Source organism: Nannospalax galili, unplaced genomic scaffold (genome assembly GCF_000622305.1).
Source record: "Nannospalax galili isolate Female #2095 unplaced genomic scaffold, S.galili_v1.0 scaffold186, whole genome shotgun sequence".
NCBI lineage: Eukaryota > Metazoa > Chordata > Mammalia > Rodentia > Spalacidae > Nannospalax > Nannospalax galili.
This window is the reverse complement of record NW_008358774.1, coordinates 1748971-1758204: the sequence shown is the minus strand read 5'-3', so window position 1 is coordinate 1758204 and position 9234 is coordinate 1748971. Positions and strand designations below refer to the sequence as shown.

The 9234-nt window shown below is 38.5% G+C and overlaps 1 protein-coding gene across 2 annotated transcripts in view; it reads right to left on the bottom strand.

Annotated features, from left to right (window-relative positions):
* Positions 1-1804, bottom strand: part of Txlnb (taxilin beta) — a 68521-nt gene extending 66717 nt beyond the window's left edge. Inside the window, exon 1 of one of the 2 annotated variants that reach the window (XM_008822133.2) lies at positions 1700-1804. The gene's annotated coding sequence lies outside the window, so the exon portion shown is untranslated. The remainder of the gene's footprint in view (positions 1-1699) is intronic. The other variant, XM_029558133.1, reaches the window with a different exon arrangement.
* Between the last annotated feature and the right edge of the window lie 7430 nt (positions 1805-9234).

Here is a 9234-nt window from a genome sequence, read left to right as displayed (position 1 = left end):
AAAAATAAATTTTTCATACAGAAAAATTCATTTTTAATGCAATTGACACACGTGCAAACATCTTAGTGTCAATTGCATTAAAAATGAATTTTTCTGTATGAAACTGGGTATTTTAATAATGAAACAGAGGTCTTTTTAAAAGTTAAAACCTCATTTAATTTTATGTCTTATAGGGTTTATACTGAGTACAATATTGTATAACTGTAATAATTCAACTGTAAACCTGAAAATTATAGCCAATTTCGAAAGAGAGGCATCTTAGCTCTGGAAATTGTTATTGAAGATATCAATGCTGTTGTAATGAAATGCTTCTTCTAAGCATGTGGTTATTAAATAAATAATTTTTAAAAATTCCAGGACTTAGCTCTTCCCATTCTTAGGGTTGTGATAAGTTACAGTTCATCTTGTTTATAACTAATATTTAATAGTGATGTTGTTAATTAGAGACATAAAATATGGCAAAATACTCAAAATTCAGAAGTTTTGTTGTTGTGCTGGCATGAAATCAAAAACAAAAACATACCGTTCTCCAAACTGCGCAGCTTCCCTGTCCCATTTTTAGGGCAGTAGAATGTCAAATGCTTAGAGCTTCCCTGTCCCATTTTTAGGGCAGTAGAATGTCAAATGCTTAGAGGCCACCAAGAGAGTCGAAAACTCAGTGTGGGGATATTCTTCCTTACCCGTGACACTCACCAACGTTAGAAGGAAGTTTGCTGATTTTAACTCATCAACTTGATTATCAAATAATGTGGTAAATAGCTTCAGTGTCTTCATTAGTGCATTTTAAAAAATCATGACCTCTACTTATCAGGCACACTGATCTATATATAACTTATTCCTCTCCTAACCTCAGAGAAAGACACATGTCACCTGTTGTCCAGCCAGAAGTTATTTTAAGCTCTTCTAAAATGAGTCATGACATTTAACACTTCATCCTTGGAATCAAGATAATAGATTTTAAGTCAGACTGAAATTTACTGTTTTCAATTCATAAATGAGCCTTAAAGCATTGGGAGCATTACCAGAAGGTGGAATCTGGTCAAACACACTTCAAGGCAGTTATTTCAAACCATCCACAGGATTTTCCTGTGGTTAGGCTACATGCCCATATTTGCGTGACACACTCAGCTTTCAAGTGGTACAGTCATTGTTTTTTATACTAAGTTCCATAGATGTTCCTTAAATTCCTGTTCTTGCTAATTTAATTTTGTTTTGTGGTGCTGGGGATCAACCCAGGGCCTCATACATGCCAGGCAAATGCTCTACCACTGTACTATATCCACAAATCCCAACTTTATTTTTAAAAGAGTAAATTGTTGTGGTTCCATAAAACAATCCACTTCCTTAAAAAAAAAAGTCTCAAGAACAATTAACAAGAAAGAAAACCAAATAAATTAAAACAAAGCAAAGGAACTTAAATCATCCCTTTTGTAGCAATTGATTTTATAACAGAGAAACTATTTCTAAAATCTCTTTCACAAACTTGACTGATTTTGTCCTCCTTCTCTGAGGGAGAAGTTTTCCCTTGTCCTAGAAATCTCTGTAGCCTGTCACACACACCAGCCCGTCCTGAACCACGCACAGTCATTCGAAGTTGAACAATGGAAAGCTCTTCTACATTTACTGGCATCTGCAAGTTTTGAACACCACAACCACGGGCTGGACCCCACGGGGCTTGGGGGAGTGTTTCCACACTTACCAGAAGGGAAGGAACTAAGCAGGAAGAGAAAGAGGAAAGAGGTGGCAGAAAGTCAGAGCAGCAGCACCAGGAGCAGGCAGCGGGGCTGTGTTCTCACAGAGAAAGCAAACACACACACACACACACACACACACACACACACACACACACACGGGGCAGAAGAGAAGGAGGGGGTGGGGAAGGGAACATCCTATGACACAGCAAGAGAGAAATGCTTCCAAGAAGCTGTCACCAGGGGAATAGCTTAGAAAATAAAGGCACCTGGTAGATTCTGCCTCACTTTCCATGCTTAGTCCTTTTAAAAGTTCAAACCCAGATTAAATGGCCTCCCGGTGAGTGGGTTTTTTTTTTTTTTAAACTACTGTTCTTTTGGACTTTTATCAGTGTCTTATTTTCTGGTTTATCTCCAGTGTGGGTTATGATTCACTCCCCATCCCTTGGGCTACTAAATAGTGAGTTCCAGGCCAGTTGGGGCTAAAGGGAGACCCTGTCAGTGAAAAAAAAAAAAAAAAAAAAAAGTAGGTGGGAGGTCCACTGTAGTTCTGAGGTCATTGCTTGCATTTTCTTTTTTTTCAAAGTTTGAAATGAAAAAAAAAAATTAAATGGCTGTTTTGGAGCTGTGTTTTGAGCTGTCTTTATGTGTATGGTAACCCATGTGACCTCTGATCCCAGTCTTCCCAAGGTGACTGTGTTCACATATCTGGGGGAGTCCACTCACCATAAAATGCCTTCCTCCTAACTTAGACCTGCTCCATGCTTTTTCTGGAGAATGTGCTCCCAACACTTTTCCAAAGCAGATTTCTTCTACCAGAGTTTCTGCTCTGATAACAGTCTGGGTATATCACCCCTGGGAAGATAAAAGAGCTGAGGAGAAAACAACACCTATGTGATAGCTATCTAAAAGGTCCAGAATAGGCTTGTCTGTTTTCAAAACACAGAGTGGCTCTGAAGAATCCACCTTTGGGACAGGCTAATAAAGAAGGCAAATTAATAGAGCTGTTTATTGTGAAATCAACCCCAGGAGAACACAAATTATACTTTTAAGCCTTTGAGCTATTGTGAGGGCAAATTTAGTTTTCAAAAGTAACATTTTAATTTTTATGCAAATTATAGACAAATGACAAAAATATTATAAGCTAATAGGTTAAAAAGTCAAACAATGCTACAAAGCTTGTTACAAGAAACAATGATCTCATGTTCTCACACTCTTCCTCCAGCCCAGTCATAACCTCTAGAGGCAGTGTGAGCAAACTTTAGACATTTCTTCTGGGACTTATTCACTTATTTGTGATTGAATGCTTATACAATCACCCCTGGGTATCTTTGTGTGATTGGTTCTTGGACACTCACCCCATACCAAAAGGAGTAGATGTTTAAGGCCCTCAGATAAAGTACTGTATGGTCACAAATATTATGCATATATTCTCCTGCGTACTTTAAATTATTTATGTGTTATTTATAATACCTAATAGAAGTAGAATGCACATGGCATGCAAATGGGTGTTGTACTGTATTATTTAGGGAGTAAAGTGAAGGAAAAATAACCCAAACTGAACATGTTCAATGCAGATGCTTTTTTTTTCTTTTTTCTTTTTTTTGACATGCTAGGTATCAAACCCAAGGCCTCATGCTTAGTAGGCAAGTACTCTACCACAGTCTTCGCCTACAGCTTTCAGATGCATTGGATTTTTTTTTTTTTTTTGATTCCTGACGGGAAAAATACATTTTACTAATTGTGCAGTGAAAAACTGCTTACATACACACTGTGGTCCAAACATTTGAGGTTAAGATGCTAGGCTACAGAGATGGGTGATTGTAAGTTCATTGCCATTGAAATATTTCAAATTGCGTTCATGCTTCTATGTTCATGTGAAGAAAAGTGGGCAAAACAATGAAGAGCGACATCAAGTAAAACAACAGCATTTTCCTGACACAGAAGGGCAGGTGCACATATGAATTCACAGCAGCTGTGACAGTATGCACAAGCTTAAGACAGAAAATCTAGCATGGAGTGGGGAGGTGAGCATAAAGTCTCACCCCTGGCTGAGGAACTACTGACAACTGATGGCAGCTCGGAGTGTTTTCTTTTTCTTTTTCTTTTTTTTGAGACAGGGTCTCCTTGTAGCCCCAGCTGTCCTGGAACTTGCTATGTAGACCAGGCTGGCCTCGAACTCACAATCTGCCTCGAACTCACAGATCTGCCTGCCTCTGCCTCCCAAGTGCTGGGATTAAAGGTGCGCGCCACCACGCCTGGCTTTTTTTTTTTTTTTAACTTTTAAAATAACTTTATTGAGTATTTCATACACGCATATAAGCTGTTTTGATCAAATCCATGCCTCCAACGCCTCCCACACCTCCCCATCACTTTTTTTCCTTCTTTTATTTATTTTTATGGGGCTTTTGGCTACTCTAACATTCCCCCCTCTGAAGAGGTGTCCCTAAAATCTTTTCAGGATTAGATACAAGCTCCCAAATTCTTTCAACATTTTTGGCCTTTGGAACAGAGTATGTTGCTAAGAGGCCCAAGGACATTTTGACTTTTAGCCAACCTCCTATTCTTATCACACCATCCTCTGAAGGGGTTACCCAAATTGCCATCAGGGAACAGGGATGCAGACTGCTCTGGCTTCTTCCATGTTGAACAGGGATACAGGGTGAGGCAACTGGAGTACCCCTCAGTGGGCCTATCTAAAAGACTCCCAAATTGCATAACTCTTATCTCTAAGGGGAAAAGAAAGTCCTTGAATCTTGACTAGGGCATGTGAAGAAGTAAAGGCAAGAGAAGTTAGCATTACAAGTTCTAGACAGGGAACTAGAAAAAAGTCAGAACAGGGCAATTTTCAAATGTTCATGTGAGAGTCCCTTGGAATTTCTTGACAAGGGCTTCCAAAAGCATCCCTCTATTGAATTCTTCTTCATTTTTCTTTTGTCTTCCAAAGCTGGACTCTAGAGTGATGGACTCAGGATTTGCTTTCAGGCATTTTGATAGCTGTTGGAGTGGTTTCTTAGAATCAGTGTCAGTTCCCTCTTAAAGGCTTCTAGATAGGGGGAGAAAACAAATTTATCCATCATTTTAGAACAATAGCTGGTTCTATGGAGCACCGATTGTATTGCTGTTAACTCATCGATGTTTTGGCCTTTCTTATTGTCTTCCCATAATCATGAAGATCCTTGTTATTTACATATTCTTTTCTCATTTTTCTAAGGAAATTGAATCTCAATTTTAAATTTATATTCTATGTTTTCATTTTTGCGGGCAAACAATGTTTGTTGATAAGCCACGTAGAGTACTGTGATTGTAATTCCATTCCTGTGCAACTTTCTGTTTTTCTTGGAGTTAACGATTCCTCTGTTGTTTTCTCTTCTTTTCCTCCTCTCTTTTCCTCTCCCCATTCCCCTCTTCTCCTCTTGGCCTTTTTGACGAAGACCAACCTCTAATCACTCCTCTCTCTTGCCTGTGTCTCCCTAGTGTTGGAGTGTATGCACCACCACACCTGACTGCTTCTGTTCATGTATTTAATACTGGGAATATCCTTGCTTCCCTAACTGCACAGGAGCTCTGTGAAATATATCTTTATATAATTTTTCCCAAGATGAAATCTTTCAAGTAGTTTATACATTCTGGCATTTTCTTGGAGATTTCATCCCCATATACAAATTGCCTCAGAGCTTTACTCTCTTCTTCCTGGTCTGGTGGCTTCCTGGGCCTGCTGCCCAGCTGGGGGCCCAGCTCTCCCCTGCTGTCTTACTCAGAATTCCCTTTCCCTCTCTTTTGTTTCTTAGTTCTCATCCTTCTTTCTTGGTTTACTTCCTCATTTGGTGGAGCACACCCTCTGATGGCTTCCTGGAAAGCATTTATGGGAGACTTTTTTTTTATCTTTTTGAGACAGGGTCTCCCTGTAGCTCCAACTGTCTTGGAACTCACTATGTAGACCAGGCTGGCCTCAAACTCACAAAGATCTGCCTGCCTCTGCCTCCCAAGTGCTGGGATTAAAGGCGTGCGCCACCACGCCTGGTAGTTTTCCTTTTTAAAAAATATTTTACAATTGTGAGGTCATTTTTATTCTTGACCCTTTGTACATAATGTATTTCTTTTTCTTTCTGAACCTTTTAGGATCTTTTTTTCTGATATTGTGAAGTTTCACAATGATAAAACTAATGGTAATCTTCTGTAGGTCATTTTATTGAGTATCTACTGGATTTTTTAAATCTGGAGGCTTATTTTTTCATCTCCCTTTGTTATTTTCCTTCATGCTTGTCCTTCTTTGGGTCTTTTTGGATAACCTTTCATAAAGAACAGCCCTCAGGTATCCTGAAATACACTTATTTTTGTAAGATGGGATTGTGGGTCTTTTATTACTAATTTCTAATGTTTCTTCTTTGGATTAAATCAGGCAAACTGACAGCCATCAAATCACATTCTTATGTGTAGTTAACTGTGGTACCACCTCTTTTGGTAGTATCGATATTTGTTGAACCTTAGTTTCAAATTCATCAATCTTTTCAGAGTATCAGACATTAGCTTGCCTTTCACAGGCAGCCTTTCCCATCACCACCCTATTTCATTTCTCTGAAGTATGCTTTCTGTTTCAGTGGATTCATTTACCAGCGTCTTTGGGTCTAGTTCTTATTCACCATGGCTTGGGGTTTACAGATTCACTTCTTCTGCTGTTCTGATGCCATAGTTTCTTTTTCAGCTTCTTGCTAGTTTGTGGTGAATTATAGTAGAGAAAGAGGTTGGAAGCATCTTTACCATGCCGCTTTGTGCCGGAAATCTGCTTAACCACTTTACTGGTCCAGTAATAAAATTAACTGTCCCTCAAAATAACAACCCCCAACAATGCAGTTATCCAGCAAGACCTGGCTAGTCTCTGTTTCAGGAATACTAAAGTAGAAATTTCTACATGGAGCTTGGGAGGAGGGAGAGATACATAAATTCAATGATTCACTTTTAATATCTCTTTCAAATATGAGTTTATAAATTCTGTTTTTTTCCTAACAGGGTCTAAGGAAAGAATAATTTAAATTAATTATTAAGATTATATTGACAAGATTGGTAATTAAAGTTATAAGCATGGGGTTGGTGAGATGGTTCCATGGGTAAAGGTGTTGCTGTTGAGCCTGATGATTTGAGTTCAATCCTTAGAACCAAAATAATGGAAGGAGAGAGCTGATTTCTACAAGCTTCCACTGACCTCAACATGTACACACCCCCACCCCCACTTCCTCACACAGAAATAAGTAAATGTAATAAAAATAGTGGAAAAACAAAAATAAATACAGGTGAGGATGTAGAGAAAAAAAATTATTATAGAATGTTGGTGGGAATATAAATTAGTACAACCATTATGGAGATCTTAAAAACTAAAAACTTGGGTTGAAGAGAGATGGCTCAGCAGTTAAGAGCACGCACTGCACTTGCAAAGGACCAGAATTTGGTGGTCCATAATCACCTGTGATTCCAACTACAAGGGAATCCGATATCCTCTTCCGGCCTCCATGGGCCACCTTATTCACATGCACTCACCAAACACAGAAACATATACATACATATAATTTAAAAATAAAATTTATGCTTTATCAAAACCCTTAAAATAACTACCCTATAATCCAGAAATTCCCCTACTAGGTATATATATATTTAAGGGAGATTAAAGTATTATATTAAGATACTTGCAATTGCATGTTTATTGTAACACCATCACAATAGCTAAAGAATGGAATCAATCCAGATGCCCTTCTGTGGATGAATATGATATGTAAAATAGAGGATATAGGCAATGAAATATCATTCATTCATAAATATGAATGAAATTCTGACATTTGCAGTAACATGAACGAACTATGATCGCATTATGACACATGAAATAAACCAGACTCAGAAAGGTAAAATACCACATGTTCTCAGAAACTGATGTAAACCTTATGGAAGAATGGAATGGAATAGTGGTCAGTACAGACTGATGTGTGGGGGTGGTCAGCACGGGAAGTTCATATGGAACACCAAAATGAAAAGTGAAGGAACTTTTCCTCCTTCTCCTCCTTGTCCTCTCCTACTTTACCATTTATTTTTATTCGTGTGTGGGGTGTGTGTGTGTGTGTGTGTGTGTGTGTGTGTGTGTGCAGGTACCGATGGAAGCCAGAGAGGGCATCAGAGCCCTTGGAGCTGAAGTTATAGGCAGTTGTAAGCCACTGTATATGTGCACTGGGAAATGCATTACGATTCTCTGCAAGAGCAGCACACGATTTAACTGCTGTGCCATCTCTCCAGCCCCAGATTCTTGTTCTTCTTTAACAGAATTAAAGCAATCTAAGATATATTTCAAGTGACTAGTAGAGTATGAAATCTCCAATACTTAAATGTAATTAATGTTTGGAGAGTGGAAATTTAATACCTTGATTTTATTATTACATATTATATATTTGTGAATTATGATAATACACACTGTAAAGCTATACAAATATTACACGTAATGCAAAATTAAAATATATTAAGCCTATAAATGGGAATTAATATTTTCAATACTAATGATGTCTTTAAATCCTTGTCTAGAACCAAACTAAAACATTGAAATCTGAGACTCTGTTTGTGGAAATGACTTCTGGGACACTTTCTCAGTTTGTTTAGAATGTAAACAAGCTTACTAGGCCGTGGGCTCCTCTTGTAAACTAAGAATACTGCTTTAATCCCTCATGACCCTTCCTTGCTTTTGACCCAGAATAATGTATGTGTTTGTTTGTGTGTGTGTGTGTGTGTGTGTGTGTGTGTGTGTGCTGTGCATGTCAAGCACTGCAAGCAGTGGACATTCATTGAAAGCAACAAATTATCTCATTTGTGTTTCAAACAACAGGTGAGACTAAACTGATACTATCTGTGGTTGTATGTGCTGTTCTCCGTGAGTAGGGGGTCAGAAAGGGCAAACTTCTCGATGATAAGGGTCTGGCTTATATCCTCATTTCATGCTTGATGTGTGCTTTCAATAAATAAAGAGCAGAGGTTTGGTTTGAGAACACAATTCCATAAGAAATCTGAAGGATCAAGTTCTCAGAGCAATTTGGGTCCCACTCTTGGTTGAAATGGATGCTGAGTCAGGTTGTCGTTATTCAGGCATCACCATAATGTGGCATTGCACCTCAACATGTATTTTGTCATATTTATATACATATATTTATTTCCATATAATATATGTGTGCACATGTGTGCATATTTTTGTGTGTGTTGTGTGTGTGTATGCGCATATGCCATGGTGCATGTGTGGAAGTCATAGAACAACTCATAGGAGTTGGTTCTCTACTTCCCCCATGTGGGTCCTGGATATTGGACTCAGGTTGTCAGGCTTGGCAGCAAGCACCTTTACCTGCTGAGCCAACTCACTGGTCCAGGAGTGCAAATCTTTGAGCACTCTGTTCCTACTCAGCAGACATCACCTCTGTTTTTCTAAAATGGAGCTAACCTTGGGCTTATGGTCAAACATAGATTATTTTATCAGTCTAAATACAAAGCCATGTATTGAATGATAATATTCATTCCTGTG